The sequence below is a fragment of the Crocodylus porosus genome, unplaced genomic scaffold (genome assembly GCF_001723895.1).
Source record: "Crocodylus porosus isolate Cpor-Errol unplaced genomic scaffold, CroPor_comp1, whole genome shotgun sequence".
Classification (NCBI taxonomy): domain Eukaryota; kingdom Metazoa; phylum Chordata; order Crocodylia; family Crocodylidae; genus Crocodylus; species Crocodylus porosus.
Window position 1 is genome coordinate 4,681,436 of NW_017728943.1, and position 14,048 is coordinate 4,695,483.

Genomic DNA, 14,048 nt, shown 5'->3' on the forward strand with positions numbered 1-14,048 from the left:
ATAATGCTATTGCACACTTAATAGACTACAGTACAGTGTAAACATAACTTTTATATGCACTGGGAAACCAAAAAATTTGTGCGACTCGCTTTATAGCGATGGTCTGGAACCGAACCCGCAATGTCTCTGAGGTATGCCTGTAGTTACTTTTCCATGCTGCTGCAGAGAAAAACCAGTGGCAGCACCTGGGTCCTAGCACCTGCTCATTTACATTAATCTGACCCAAACTGTTGCTGACCATTGGCCTAAGGGTTACATCCCTTTTTCCCAAGGAGCAGAATATCTGGATTTTAGCTCAGATGAGGCTTGAATTAGTAACTCCGCTTAGTAGTAAAGTAACCATCAAGCCACAGTGGTACCCAACCTATTTAGACTGAAGATACCTCTTGGAAAATGCTAACTCTTAGCTCTCACTCATTTTTGACTATGGAAAAATAATAAAACAATTCTTCTGTGTGATGTGTGGAATTGTTTGCTGTCAAAGGTTGCAGAGCAGATAGGAGAGTATTTGTCTTATACTATGCTTCTAGGCTTTGTCAGCTGCCACACAGGAAGGAATTTTTCCCCTCCTAGTGCTAAAAGTGTCGTGGTTTGTTTTATTTTGGCCTTCCTCAGAAGTATTGGGTGTTGGCTGCAGCCAAGTTTGGAGATTTGGCCTGGGGTGTGCTAATTAGTTTGCTGCGACTAAAACCCAGGCATTCCTTGCTGGAGGCTTTTGCCTCTCTGCTCAAGGTCAGACCAATTGCCATATTTGGGACCAGGAAGGCATTTTGCCCCACAGTCAGATTGGCCTGGACAGCGGAGGTTTTTTTGTTTTGTTTGGGGCTTTTTTTGCCTTCCTTTGTCCCTCTTTCTGGAACTTTTTTGAGTCCCTTTAGAGGTGGTGCAAGCACCTACCCTGGACTGTTTTAAGAAACACTTGGATGCCTACCTTGCTGGGATCCTTTGACCCTAGCTGACTTCCTGCCCCTCAGTGCTCTTCTGAGGTCCATTCCAGCCCTAGTGTCTATGAAATCTATGAGTGCATTTTAATAACCTTTGCAGTGGCAGGACATTGACAATGCCCTCATTCCCCTCCTTTACCTGTGGCAGATTAGCATATCCTTGGTTAGGTAACAGGGTTATTAGTTGTTTTAGCAACAGTTTAAACAAGTACTTATATAGTTTTCATAGGGATGATCCTGCCTTGACCAAGGGTTGGACTAAATGACCTCCTAAGGTTTGTCTCCATGAGCATGCACATGCAGGGGCATACGTTTCCCATGGGACAAACAGCAGTGACACATTTGTGCCATTGCTGTTTGTCTCTGGGCATGCCCCTGCACACATGCTCAGGCATGCAGCAAAGGGACCCAGATGGGGTAGGAGAGGCTGGAGTCAGCCTTACCTGGGTTTCTGGGGGCTTCCCAGAGCAGCAGCAGTGCCAAACTGGCCGATCAGAGCCTGGCCAGCAGCCAGAGTTTGGTTCTGGCTGGCCAGGCTCTGGTTTATGGAAGCACAAGATGCTGCCACGAGCACCATACCACTTTTTTTAGCCACAGGTTTTTTTTTATTTGACACCGGGATCTCCTTGTGTCAAAACCCTGCCACCATGCTGCTAATTAGCAGCGCAGTGCATGGGTGCACATGCACCGTGTGCAGCTTGCAGTGCCTCAAACCAGCTTTAAGGTGCCACAGACTGCACATGCATGCTTGTGGGGATGCACCCCTAAGGTCCTTTCTAGCCCTCCTTTTCTATGAGCCCCAAGAGCCTTGATAATGTACCAGGACTCCAGTGTACCAGGACATGTATAAATATCAAAGAGATGTTATGACACCACTTTTTATATATTTGCAACAGAATATTACTCTATGGACTAAACCTTTCAACTCACCTTTCCCTCTGAGTGCCAGATTATAACTTCAGTCCCAAGTTCTGGGTGAGTTTTGGGTAGTGAGATACCACTTTACTTCCTGGAAGTCAAATAATATGACCTGTACATCCTGGCATAAAGACTAAAATGATCTAATAACACATATGCAGAAGTCCACACATGTATATTTTTTCTTGAGCTTCAAAGTATGCCTATATTGGGTATAGTTAGATTATACTTCTCCATTTTAACACTGAAGAACAAGCTACGAAATGCATCCTTTTTCACAGGTATTTCAAAATCAGAGGCCTCATAAGGGTGAATAATTGAGACGGGTGGGGTAATTAAACTTGTTAGATCATCTTATTTCTTGCTGGTGGTCTATATCAAATTATACAGCTATGTTTTTAAGACAATATTTGTGATGTATTTCTAGTTATGCTATGAGTACCAAAAACATCTGGATAAATGCCCTTTTTAGCATTTGTACAAATCTAAATAAATAATTTGATGTGCTAAAGTCTTTCCCACTGACTAGTAGATGATGCACAATCTGGTAGAAAAGGCTTTTTCAAATTATTTGCAGTAATTTATATATTTCTCCATCTGCATGGCTCTAGGCCATAGTCGGTCATAAAAAGATGATTTCCCAGAATGCTTTGACAGAAGTGTTACCAAGCTATTTTCTAGATGATTGATTTGCCATTGTGCTGTAAAATGTATATGAACATAAAGGTTTATTTAAAATGAGGTTGTCAGACACCATTTGAAAGCCTAAAGGAAGACATCATGGCTTGGAATAAAGCAGGAGTCTAGGAATAAAGCTGGCTGCCTGCAGGGAGTAAAAAATTCCAGAAAGAGCCCTAAAACCCAGTGAAAAGTAAAACATCCAGAAGAATGGTATGCGGAGATTTCAGAAACACACTGCAGAGGAATGATGTTAGTGCAGGAAAGGATTTAATTTTCAAACCAATAAAACACTTAGGTTTGTTACACTAGTAGTAGTGACAGATGCCACACTTTAAGAAGTTGGATCAAGAGACTTCCATATTTGAAGAGATAGACAGGAATTTAGGAGTATCTGTGTCCTGGTCCTATGCTAAGATTTAAGCCCTGCCTATGAACGAATAAATTATTGCTAAAAGTCAGTGTTTGAAATAAAAACACTATTGATGGTTCCAGATAACATAATTAAGAATCTCAAGGTCATACATATTCTCCAAAAATTAAGTTCACGTTTCTCTTTTTATGCATCACTGGGTTTTTTTCTCTGCTTCAACAGTGGAGTAAAGTCACTATCAGTTTGGAATGATGGTAGTCATTCTGAGCCAGGAAAATTACACAATGTACTTGCAGAAGAAACAATTATTAATTTCTATTATTCTTTTCACCATTGGCAGTTGGAATTTAGTTGTGATGAGTGAAATGCAAACAAAACATTTGTTAATCAAAGCCTAGGCAAAATGTCTTTAACACCTTGTCCTGATGAACAAGGAATGGAATAATCGTTATTATAATGACTGAGGTACTGGTGAGCTTCCAATTTGTTTTAAAATTGTAAATACATCAATACAACATTGTGTTACAATGATAGCTAAAGATATAGTGGTGTTTCATTTTAATTATGGAAAAACACAGATTTTGGGGGGTTTTAATCAGAGAATTTAGGAGTTTTGCCAGAGAAGCTGCAATTTTTAAACAGAGAAAGCCAGGATCCCTGGCAATTTAAATATGGTATATGGACAGGATCATGGAGAGCCCGAGTGCTAATGAGGGCAGATGAGAAGTCCTGGCAGGATAATGCACTTACTGCCAGTAATCCAAGTAGGGCTGCATAGATGGTTTACAATGTGCTTTGGACAGCCTAAACTCTGTAGCAAGTGTGGGCAGGGAGGACATCTGGCTGCATACTGCTGGTATACAGTGTGCTGCAGAAATGAAAGGAAAGGGCACAGGATGGTGGAGTGCTAGTAAGTACTGAAGTGTGTTATTTGCAGGGAAAAGGGACAGTTACAGTGGCAATGGGGAAGAAGATGTTGAATCAGAATGGATGACAGTGGAAGAGATGTCACAAGAAGGAAGAGCCAGGGAAGAAGAGAGTGAAATTCAGTAGTTGAAGCAGCTCAGCTAGCAACAGAGGGGAAAGAAGGAAAGATAAGTGGAACAAGTGACTTTGAGACAGAGGAGAAAGAAAGGAAAGAGGAGAGAATGGTACAGGCAGAAGGAGGAGGAGTGAAGATAGAGGAGGAGAAAGAAAGGAGCCGAATTGGGAAAAGAAAAGAAAAATCACATGCTTTGAAGCTTAGAAAAAAGTCGGCAGATAGAGAGTGGGGGAAGGAGACAGGTTGACAAAAAAGTTCATTGGAGCTAGTGTGGTCAGGGGGTAATGGAGAGAGGAAAGGGGAGGAGGGGAAGCAGAAAGGTGGGGGAAAAGAAAAGAGGAGGCTTTCTTGAATATCAAAGCAATAAAACAATTGGCAAAGACTATGGGGATGTGAAGAGGGTGAGGATTAGAGCAGGCTAAGTCAAGCAGCAACATAGAAGACTTGTAAAGTGGTAGAGATGTGTAATCTAAAATGGACACGCATGACTGTGTATTGCATCTCTAAATGTCAGAAGAGTGTTATTGAGGAAGAGGTCAGATAAGATTATGCCACTGTTGAGTGGGGTTAAAGGGGACATACTATGTTTACAGGAGTATGAAATCCCAGGGGAGAGGGATTACGAGTGTTTTGTAAAGAAATAGGGATGGGGACAATTGTGGTGGGCGGGATCAGATGTAAACAAAGTGGCTGGAGTCATGATGTTGCTCATGAGTGAGGAAGTGGAAGTGTTGCAAGTGGAAGTGAGACTGCAACAGATGCTGGTGAAGTTTGAAAAGAAAGTGTTTTTATCTCTCTAACTATCTATCTAATATATATTAATCTCATATTATAATATATATGCAGCAGCTGAATGTCAAAGAAGGATTTAGATGTTTAAGTAGTTAGAGGTGTATGTAGGCAGAGGTAGGCAGCAAATTCTGGCGAGGGATTCAATTGCATTAACAAGGAGTGGGATAGGAGAGGGGATGGAGGAGACAGAGAGCTAGGCAGCCCATCAAAAGTACTGATTAAATTTAATAAACGGAAATTTAAAGGATGTATAGGTTGGTGAGAAGGTGATTATGAGGATGGAAATGAGTGACAGACAGGTGTCAACAACTGATTGTGTATTAATGCCAAATAGACTAGGGTTTGGAAAGAAGGAGATTTTAAATGTGACCATCAGTGATCACCAGATTCTGAGAATGGAAGTGAGTTTAGATAAAAAGCAAAAGGTAGGGGGAAAGGGATATGGAAGTTAAATGTTCAATTATTACAATATGGGAAGACCTCTTCAGAAGATGTGGAACTGCGTAAAGGATGGAGGACTCTGAAGAGATACTATAAAAGTGTCTTGGAGTGGTGAATTATGATCAAGAGAAGAACCACAGAATGTTTCAGAACTATTGGTCAAAGAGAAGCAAAGAAGAGAGTGGAAGAGCTAAATGAATTGATAGTAAGGAAGCAGGATTATTAAAGGAGGCAGTAAAAGAAGTACGAGTGAAAGAAGAACTGGAAGACATAGAGCAATGGACTGCAGAATGGTCTGAAAGGAAAACATAAGAAAATCTTTCTAACTAGAGTGCTTTGGGCGGAGAAGGGGGAAGGATGATGTAAGTATTTTTCAGTGAAATTAAGGAAAAGAAGGAAGGAACTGAAAGCAGTGAGAACTGAAGAAGGAATCAGAATAGAAGAGAGTGCAAAGGTGTTGGAAGTGGCGGCAGAGTTTTATAAAGAACTGTACAAAAGAAAAGGAGTTGATGGAAGAAAAATGAAGTTATTTCTTGAGGAAATAGGGAAGGAATAGTGGATAGAAAGAAATGAAAACTGGAGAAGTTAAGTATGAGAGAGCTGGAGGACTGCTTAAAAGTTTGCTTGAGAGGGAAGGTACTGAGAAGAGATGGATTTTCAGTGGAATTTTATGAAATATTTTGGCAATGGCTGGGGACAGATATAGAGACATACAGGGATATAATGGAGGGTGGGGAGATATGGGAGGATTTTGCAGAAGGTGTGCTAATTTTTATATTCACTAAGGGAAAGGAAGATGTGTTCGGCAACTGGAGGTCAATAACCCTTTTAAAACATAGACTACAAATTGACGGCAAAAGTACTGGCCAAAAGATTGTGTGACTGTTTAATGACTGCCCCCTATCTTTTTGTGTGTGATGGAGCCATTGGCACAGAGAATGGTGGTAAGCTAGTAAGTGGTGTGAAGCTACAAGGAGGAGAAGTTAAATGTACATGATATACAGATCAGGACAATGTACCAATCGAGAGGATATTGAAGCATACTGAGGACTATGATGAAATGTCAGGGGCAAAATTAAATCAGATGAAAAGTAGGTGGATGTTTGTGAGGAACCGGAAGAATTTACAGAATTTCAGGCTGCTGGTGGTAGAGGGTGTAATCAAGATCTTGGGTATTCCAAAGGACACCAAAGGGAAAGGAACAAAGGCATGGGAGAATTCAGAGGTAAAAATGAGGCAGATCGTGGGATTGTGGAATGGTAGAAAGTAATTTCATAGACGTTAGGGCTGGAAGGGACCTCAAAAGATCATCAAGTCCAGCTCCCTGCCCCAGCGGCAGGAAGTTGGCTAGGGTCAAAGGATCCCAACAAGATAAACATTCAAGTGTTTCTTGAATAAGCCCAGAGTAGGTGCCTGCACCACATCTGAAGAGAGTCTATTCCAGGTTTTGGGGGTTCCAGATCCTAGCCGCCCTGACCGTGAAGTAGTGCCTCCTGATGTCTAGTCTGAATCTGCCCTCTGCCAACTTGTGACCGTTATTTCTAGTCACACCTGGTAGTGCTCGGGGGAACAGGGACTCCTCCAGTGCCTGCTGGTTCCCCCTGACTAGTTTGTAAACTGCCACTAGATCCCCCCTCGGTCTTCTCTTGTGATGGCTGAACAGGTTCAGGTCCCTGAGCCTCTCCCCATAGGGCCTGCCCTACTGCCCCTTGACCATGCAAGTGGCCTCCTCTGGACCCTCTCCACGTTGTCCACATCTCTCTTGAAGTGTGGCGCCCAGAACTGGACGCAGTACTCCAGCTGCGGCCTGATCAGTGTCACAGAGGGGGTGGATCACCTCCTTGGACCCACTTGAGATTCATCTGTGGATGCATGACAAGGTGCGGTTGGCCTTCCTGACTGCGTCCCCACATTGCCGGCTCATGTTCATCTTGGCATCAATGATGACTCCAAGATCCTTTTCTGCCTCTGTGCTGACAAGAAGGGAGTTCCCCAACCTGTATGTATGGTGCCGGTTGTTCCTCCCCAGGTGCATCACTTTGCACTTGTCTGTGTTGAATCCCATCCTATTCTCATCCGCCCACCCCTGTAACCTATCTACATCTGATTGCAGCCTATTCCTCCCTTCTAGCATGCCCACATCCCCCCACATCTTAGTGTCATCAGCAAATTTGAACAGGGTGCTTTTTACCCTCTCCTCCAAGTCACTGATGAAGGTGTTGAATAGTGCAGGCCTGAGGACCGAGGCCTGGGGGACCCCACTGCCCACATCCCTCCAGGTCAAAAATGACCCGTCCACCACCACTCTCTGGGTGCAGCCCTCCAGCCAGTTGGCGACCCACTTGACTGTGTAGATGTTGACACCATAGTCCCCCAGTTTTTTAATGAGAATGGGGTGAGAGACAGTGTCGAAGACCTTCCCAAAGTCCAGAAAGATTACGTCCACTGCTACCCCTGCATCTCAGGATTTGGTGACCTGGTCATAGAAGGCCACCAGGTTGGTCTGACAGGACGTGCTGCTAATGAACCCGTGTTGGTTGCCCCTAAATAAACCTGCCCCACTGGCCCCTCGTGGACATGTGCCAGAATAATTCTCTCAAAAAGCTTGCCCAGGATCGAGGTAAGACTAACTTGCATATAGTTTCCTGGGTCCTCCTTTCTCCCTTTTTTGAATATGGAAACCACGTTGGCCCTCTTCCAGTCCTCTGGCACCACACCAGAGCACCACGAGTGCCCATAAAGCCATGCCAGGGGTCCCACAATGACCTCAGCTAATTCCCTCAGCACTCTGGGGTGGAGATCATCTGGACCAGCTGATTTAAATACGTTCAGTCCCTCCAGAAGTTCTGTGACTAGATCCTCACTGACCCTTGGCCTAGGTGCACCTCCCCTGGGGCCTAAGAGGGTCCTGGCAGGGGGTGCTGATCCAGACCCTGCTCAGGAAAATGGAGGCTAAGAAGTTGTTAAATGGGTTAGGTTTGGCCGAGTGCTCTTCCTATGAGATGTCCAGTTAGTTGAAGTCTCCCATGACAACCATGCACTAAAAGCATGCAGCCTCAGCCAGGTCCCTGGTGAATTCCTGGTCCAGTTCTTGTTTCTGGTTAGGAGGTCTGCAGTAGACTCCTACCATGATGTCCCCTGAGCTACATTCCCCAAGTATTTTGACCCAGAGAGACTCCAGTCATCCCTCCTGGGTGCCAATGTCAATTTGGAGGAATGTGTAGCTGTCCCTGACATAGAGGGCTACACCCCCAATCCTTTTATCTTCACAATCATGCCTTTACAAGGTATAGTCATCTATACCTGTGGCCCAGTCATAGTTGAAGTCCCACCAAGTTTCCATTATCCCTATGAGGTCATAGTCATTCTGTTTAGCAGGAGGACCAGCTCCTCCTGTTTATTTCCCAAGCTCCTGGCATTGGTGTACAGGCAGGAAAGTGTCCCACTGGGGGCCCTTGCCTTTCCCACAGATCATTCCGGGGCTAGGGTAGGGGTGGGTTTCCATAAGTGTCTTAGCCTGCTACATTTACAAGGGTTGCCCAGTGGGCTTATAGTGGCGATATTCCCCCCAACAGGCTTAGTTTAAAGCCCAGTTGAGCAGGTCAGCCAATCTGGCTGAGAAGAGCCTCCTCCCTAGTGGAGTGAGGTGTAGGCCCTCTCTCCCCAGCAGACCACCCCCTCTCTCACCAAAGAGCAGACTGTGATTGTGGAAGCTGAAGACTTCACGATGACACCAGCACTACAGTCTTTGGTTGACTTCCTCAACTCATCTCTCCCTTCTCAGCCCATAATCCACAACCAGGAGGAGTGAGGAAAACACCACCTGCATGCCCAACCCCCTAAGCCCTGCTCCCAGAGCCCTGTAGTCTCTCATGACCCAGCTGCGATAGCTCTGAGCCATGCCATTTGTGCACACATGGATAAGGACCATAGTGGTTGGAGGGCCAGATAATCTTTGGTATCCTCTCTGCTATGTCCTTGATGTGGGGCCCTGGAAAGTAGCAGACCTCCTGGGCTAAAGACGACCACTCTGTGTTTCATCTTCAAGAGAGTAGGGGTGGGTGATCCTCCCTTGCCTGCAGGAGATATGTGGCAGGACGCAACCTAGGGGTGCCGTGAGCTCCCCTAGCACCCCCTACCTACCATGCCAAATCGGGTCTAAATGCACCCTCTTTATCTTGCCCGCCATGTCTTTGTTGGTAAATATTGTTAAAGGGAGGCTGCCTTCTTACCCTCCTTGGCACGGTGCCTTGATGTATCTTGGCTCCATCTAATTGCCCAGTGCACTCCAACCTTTGGGGCTGCATGTGACTCCCACAGTCGCCCGTGACCTCATGGGTCCCCAAACTCATCTCCGTGCCTGCCTGTCTCACCTCGCGCTCACGCCCGCAGCCCGCACCGGGGCCTTGCCTCGCCTCGCGCTCACGCCCGCAGCCCGCACCGGGGCCTTGCCTCGCGACTCCTGCAATCATGGCTCAGGTGGCCTTGGCCTTACCTGGCCCCCAGACCCCCTTCTTGGGTCCTGTGCCCCACTGGGGCTTCCCACAAATCAGGCTGAGGCAGCCTTGGCCTTACCTGGCCCCACAAGACCCCTTTTCCAGGTCTTGCGCCCTACTGGGGATTCTCGCCTGTGCCCACACTGGGCTCCTCCCAATATTGCCCACACTGGGGCCGGGGTCAGGACACCCCAAAAAGCAGCACCACTCTCCAGCACCAGGAACCCCCCCACTACTGGGGAGCTCCCATGAGGCCTCCTCCAACCCCTACAGCCTCACCTGGTCCTCCGGTGTAACAACAAAACAGAAAACTCCCACTCCTGGGTTACAACACAAATTCCAAGCCACCTGGCTAACCTTCATATATATCCCTACTAGGGTTTCCTCTACCCAGTATCCTCATGCAAGAAAACTCCCATTCCTGGGTTCCAACATAAATTCCAAGCCAACCTGGCTATCCTTCACACATATCCTTATCAGGGTTTCCTCTACCCAGTATCATCAAGCAGACGCTGCTCTGGCCATCAGGCTTCTCTGTTATGCCTGCCCTGCTTGCTCCTGCAGAGCTCCACCCTCCTTGGCTGCCAGAGGGGAACTGACTCTGGCCTCAGCCTCGCTGTTTATATAGGCCAGGCCCTGCCCCCTTCCAGTCAGCTGACCAGACTGGTTGTCTTGGCAACCCACACCTGTGCTGCCCTGGTGACTGGCAGCTAAGCCCGTATTACTGTTTATCAGTAGCAGGCACCTTAGTGCCCTGCTACAAGCTGTTATCTCTGCAGGCTCTACTGGGGCTGCAGAAGGTTCAAATCTGTTGCAAAACCCCAGGGGGGAGGGAACCTTGGTGTGGTGGGCCTTGGGGCCCTTGACCACCTTGGTCCAATGCCCTGGCTGGACAGTATGTGAGATCCCTGAGTCCTCCCTGAGCGACCCTCCCTGGGTGACCTTGCTCTACCCTCTGCCTCCAGTTTGTGAAGGGCCTGGCAGTAAGAGTCGGTCTCCTATTCACCCTTCCTGATGGCACACAGTCTCTGGACTGAGGCTTGGAGCTCCTATCTGGCATCCCAGAGACTCCAAAGTGGAGCAAACCCTGCAGGGGTAGATGGCCATGCTCCCGGTCCTATGAGCCTGGAAACATGCCAGGCAGCCTCCACAGCCAAGAGCCAGGAGCTCCATCCGTGTGGAGCCTGGAACCATGGGTTACATCTGGTTGGAAGCCCCTGAGGGGCCAGAGGGGGAGGCTGCAGAGTCTGAGTATGACATGTGCCCATCTGCATCGTGCTGCTGTAGGGGACTGCCTACCCTAGAGGGTTCAGTGGCAGGGGTGTGGGCCCTCCCGCTCACCCTCTTGTGCAAACTCCCTTGCTAACTTGTGCGCCAGCCCAAGAAGCACACGTTTGTGCATCCTGTTCATGAGGCTCCAGTCGTGTGGCTCCCTGGGAGGCTGGGTGAAGTAGTAGCTGGGTGGGGGCATGACCCTTCTCAGCTCCACTCATCCGCCTTCCTGCTGGCTACATCTCTCCCACCATGGGCCCCTGCTTACCTGTGGGCAGGCCAGGGGTCAGCGGGGGTCCTGGGATCTCTCCTGGGGGGTCCCTGGGCTCATGGGGGCACAGTGGGCTTTCACCCACACATCTTGCACCAGAGCCAGGACCTGAGTGCAGCTTCTCCCATTGCCAGGCCTTTTTTAAACTGCATGCATGTTCACAAGGGCCGGCTGGTGCTGTGGTGCTCTTGGAGGGCTAAGGGGGTCCCTCCCCGCACTGAAGGAAGGGACAGGTAAGTGCCCCCCGCAACCTGTCTTATCTTTCAAAGGTAAAGTGGCTGTGGTTAAAATGGTACTCTTGCAAATCATCCTTTTCACAGGAGTGGTGTTTTACCAACATGGCAACAGATAAACAGGGTACAAAGGCAGATATGCTGTTTTTGGGGGGAAAGTAGCCAGAATGGAGCTATACAAAACCAAGGAATTAGGAGGATGGAGATGCCAGACTTGGAAAACTTAGTGTATACTTGCTTCATAAGAATATTCTGTAAAGAGGCAATGGAGGGCATAGGGAAGACTGACTGCATGCTTCTGCTGTCACCTGGCAGGAAGAATGTTAAGAAGATAGGGAACTGTAACAAGGGGCTTTCTCGGGGCCGATCTGTCATTGGCCTGCCCACTTGTTTCTGGGCCAACCACCCGCCTCCTCTCCTGCCACGCCTTGTTATTTCTTAATTGGTTCTTATTAAGGCAGGAGGCTGCCCATTCTTGCCCCGATGCCAGGGGGCGATAGCTGCAGCTCTGTTCCTCCCCTACACCACAGCCCATGCCTCGCAGTTGGCATTCACAGTTCTTAACATCACCAGCCTCACACTGGGCCCCAGAATCCTGCAGTGCAGACCCCAACTGGATCCCTCCAATCAGGCAGCCTACTCCACCCTCATTCTGGGCTGCCCAGCTCCCTGAACTCTTCCCCCTCTTGGGCGTGGTCCCCTGGGACCTTTGCCACACAGGGCCTGGTCTCACCTCCAAGGCCATTTGGAACCCCAGACCCTCAGCTCTGGGTGTCCCTTGTGGTGGGTTTCTGGCCCTTTTGACCCTTCTGGTCCTGGCACCAGCATTGACCAGACAAGGGTGTTTCAAGTCAGGCTTTTGAGCCTCTAGCCCACTCTCTACCCTGGGTTCATCTTCTTGGCCCTACTATGGGGCAACCCATCCAGTTGTGGGAGCTGGGGTTATTAAGGCGCCCCCAGCTCACCTTTCACTGGGGTGCTAATAGGCCTGGTATTTCCTGGGAGCTCCCACACTACTGAGAGCCCCACCAGGCCACCCACTCTTGGCAGGGTGAAGTTTTAGGTCATGCCCAGGACCAGATGCCTCCAAACAATCTCCTTAAGCTCTTGCCCTTACCTCCAAGGATATTGCATTCAGCCTTGCAGCCAGGCAGTGTTTCTGCCTGCCCTGCCAGCATCAAACTGCTGTGTTTTATACAGGCATCCAGACATCTAAAATGACCACTGCAATCAACCTGCAGGCTCCTTGGTTCAGCCCTTAAAGTGGCAGGCACCAACAGTGCATTGCCATAGGAACATATGGGGAAGATTAGAAAAAACTGTGGGCGTGGCAGCCCTCAGCCCACTATGCAAAGATGGAGAGCTTTTTAAGAGTAAATAAACTTGAGAGGATGGGATTACAGTGACTGAAAGACGATAAGAAGGTGATTAATATGCTAAGAAAGATAAGTTGTTTTTTGGTGGAAAAACAGATGGCAAATGTGTGGAAAGAAATGACAGACAGTAGATTGAAAAGAAAACTTATAGATATTGTATGGATGATGATATGGAATATTCTTCCTGTGAGGGGCATTCAGCATGAATGGGGTTTGGTAAGATCAACAGTGTGCCCACGAGAGGGATGTGGGGCTGAAGAATCAGTACCACATATATTTTGGGAGTGCCCTTTTGTGTAAGGGGAATGGGTGTGTCGATTTTTGAGGACGATCAATATGAACTGTGACTTAACATATGAAATGATGCTGTATGGGTTAATGCCCAAAGGGCTGGAGAGACAGGGCATGTCTACATGTGCATTAATGTGCTGGGTTATGGTGCATTAAGTCTAGTAGCTGTAATAGGTATTAACTGTGCAGTAACCAGTTTCCCAGGGGTGGTTTGCCTGTTCTTTGCATTTTGGGAAGGCTGACCCCTGCAAGTTTTCCCAGATGCAGGAAACTTAACTGCAGAATTTTGTTGCAGTGAGGAACTGTTTTCTTGCATTCCCCCGGGCTTGCTCCCTGGCCTTTTGGCTTGGAGCAAAAGAGACTAGAGGGCATCTGAACCCCAGGGTCCCTGGGCTTGCACATAGGATGTCTGCCACAGATCTGGCGAGTATCTGAAGGCACAGACTGATGGGTCTGAGAAGGAGGATACTTGCCCGGTGGTAGAGCCACATGGACTTGAACTATTTAGCTCTCCTGAGTTGAAACTTGAAACTTGACTATTGGGCTTTGCCCAGTAGAATTTAGAACTGATTTGGCCCTTGAAACACAATTTTAAAAGAATGCGTTTTATAGTCATGCTCAGTGCTGGCTGCATTTATTCAGCTCCTTGGTTGGTTTCTATTGCTGAGCACGTGTTCCTTTTTGACAGCAATCTAACAATAGACAATGTATTTAGTGAGATTTCTCTGTATGTAATTATAAGATGAGGGACTTTTTTCCCTATGCCATTTGGAAGTGGTGGGGGGTGAGTGGAACCTCACAATGTATTTGAGTAAGTATAGTAGCATGGATACAATTTCATAGATTTCATAGATTTCATAGACATTAGGGCTGGAAGGGACCTCGGGAGATCATCGAGTCCAGCCCCCTGCCCAAAGGGCA

The 14,048-nt window shown here is 47.5% G+C and overlaps 1 protein-coding gene across 1 annotated transcript in view; it reads left to right on the forward strand.

Moving 5' to 3' along the window:
- The window catches only part of MARCH10 (membrane associated ring-CH-type finger 10), a 110,257-nt gene that overhangs the window by 90,247 nt on the left and 5,962 nt on the right, over positions 1–14,048 (forward strand). The gene's annotated exons all lie outside the window — the stretch shown is intronic.